This window comes from Ochotona curzoniae, unplaced genomic scaffold (genome assembly GCF_017591425.1).
Source record: "Ochotona curzoniae isolate NIBS_2020 unplaced genomic scaffold, NIBS_Ocur_1.0 contig_605, whole genome shotgun sequence".
NCBI lineage: Eukaryota > Metazoa > Chordata > Mammalia > Lagomorpha > Ochotonidae > Ochotona > Ochotona curzoniae.
In genome coordinates, this window is record NW_024466491.1 from 1,429,533 (window position 1) to 1,432,082 (window position 2,550).

Here is a 2,550-nt window from a genome sequence, read left to right on the forward strand (position 1 = left end):
GAGCGAATTTGCAGGCTAAGCATAAGTTCAGTTTTATTAAGAAGTTGCCGAATTGGCTTCCCTCTTGGCTGCACCATTGTGAATTCTCATCTTGCGCTAGTTAAGAGTTCTTGTGCTTGGCATCTGGTCTCTAACTCTTGGCCGTTCTTATATTTGGGCAATCAGAGTCACTTGACTACCGTGGGGATTGGAGGAGTTGAGAGAATGGGTAGCAGAAGTTAGCAGAGAGGATCTGCGTGGTGGCCTAACTGCTAAAGTCCTCACCTTGAACGCACCGGGATCCTATATGGGTGCCAGTTCTAGTCCTGGCAGCACCGCTTTGCATCCAGCTCCCTGCTTGTGGCCTGGGAAAGCAGTGGAGGACGGCCCAAAGCCTCGGGACCCTGCACCCGTGTGGGAGACCCAGAAGAGGTTTCTGGCTCCTGGCTTCGGATTGGCTCAGTCCCAGCTGTTGCGGTCACTTGGAGAGCTTTGGGGTCTTGGGGGTGTGGAATTTCTGCCTAGGTAAAACCATGAATGAGGCCACTGTGCATGTTGGTGAGGAGTCAATCCTGAGGGACTCCCAATGACAGGGCCAATGGGACTAGGTGGTTTGGAGGGGGGAAGCCAGATGATCTGTATGGGTCAGACTGATACAGCAGCCTACATGTGAGTCCTGTATAGGACTTATTACCACCAAACAATGCTGACCACTATATGCCAGTTCATGTGAAAGCTAGAGCTGGGGCCCTGTCTAACAGGGCTGGATCCTAGTACTTGACAGAATGTCCTGGACTGGGTACCAGCTGGGCTGGGTTAGGCTGTAATCCCCACCAGCCTGAGCTGAAATTGGAGGTGGGCTAGGCCGGTGCAGGCAACAGCACTCACTGGCAAATGCTGAGGCAAGGTGGGCCATGCCAGACTGGGCCGCAGCACCCAACCAGCACACGTTGAGAACCAAGAGGAATAGGGAAATGTTGGTAGGGGCAATGTGGAGAGCTCCCCTGCTGTACCACCACTCCCACTGGAGATCATGAGTTAGGATGGGGGCAGATCAGACCGGGCAGGGCTACAACACCTGTGCGCCTCATGTGAGCTGGATCAGGATAGGTTGACTATTCCTACTGCTGCAAGCATGAATCAGTGGGTGAGGGTTGGTGGGGCTTTGCCACAGCATCAGCTGGCAGAGGCTGGCACTGGAAGCTTAATCTATCCAGTTAAACTGCAAAACCACCTGGACAGTGCATAATCCAGGAGAGAGGGCCTAGGAGGGAAATAGTGGGCTCCCCCCTCTTGGGTTACCACTCACTGGAGAGCGTGAAAACCAGGACTGGGGCAGGGGTGGCTAGGCAGAATAGCACCCACCAGCATGTGTGTGGGCTGGATAGTGGGGCAGGTTGAGTTGAACTAGGTTTCAATGCCCATTGACATATACAACAGCTAAATGGGATGTGGGACAAACAGGACTAATTTGTGGACTAGTCTGTTCCCACTGGCAAGCATGGGAACCAAGGTAGCGGGTCGGCTTGGTGGGGGTTATTGGAAGTCACCCCAGCTAGGCTGCAGCTCCCACTGGTTTGTGTGAGGGCTGAGTGTGTGCTGGGCAGAATCAGGCTGGACTGTAACATTCATTGGTTCGTGTGGAAGACAGGGCTGGAAACAGAAGCGACCCAGCAACTGCAACCACCAGCTGATTGGTGATGGACTGTGCCAGACCCTGTACTTGGCAAGCACACTCAAGAACCTGGTCTGGGATCACCTCAGATGAAGTTTCTTCGGGGATCTCCCCAATCAAACTGCCGGATTCAGAACCCCAACCATGAAGAGAAGCGCAGGTTTCATGGTCTTACCATGGAGTGCAAGTGCCAGAGCCAAGCCTCCTCAGAGGCTCAGACGGAGCAGTGGACAGCATACCCAGGTGCCCATGGAGGATAGGGCAGCCCATTGGAACCTGCAGAGGACTTCCGGCAAAGGGACTGCCACACTCAAAACATTTAGGAGCTTCTACCCTGTGTAAATCTTTGAAATATGGGCCTTAACTTCAAACAAATGGCCTTACCACATTGATCATATAGGTTTCTACATAGAGTATCGCCCCCCCCCCTCCACCGTTAATTCATTCTTAATGTTTCTCCACTGTTGGAATTCCCTATTGCAAAAGAAGGTGTCAGTTCTAGTTAAGTCTCAAAAAATTTTTTTATTTTATTTTTTTTTTTAGAAAGGCAGGTTTACAGAGGATACCTGGCACCACAACAGAACAAATCAATCAACTACCCCAGCCATGTGTTGGCAGTGAAAATCTAGGCAAATGGAGACTCTAAGGTGGACTATGTCAACCAGTGAGATTTCTTCGTGCTTGGAATGGCGAGATTGGCAGCAATTCAGAACTGTTACAACAGTCTTACCCACTTTCCCGTTAGCCCTTGAACCTTTGTGTCCTAATTAACTAGAAGGAAGCAGAACAGCCAGGATTCAAAGTGGTACCCATATGGGATCCTGGTACATTCAAGGTGAGGCCTTTAAACACTACGCTACCGCACCAGGCCCAGTCTTTTGCACTTTCCACATCCA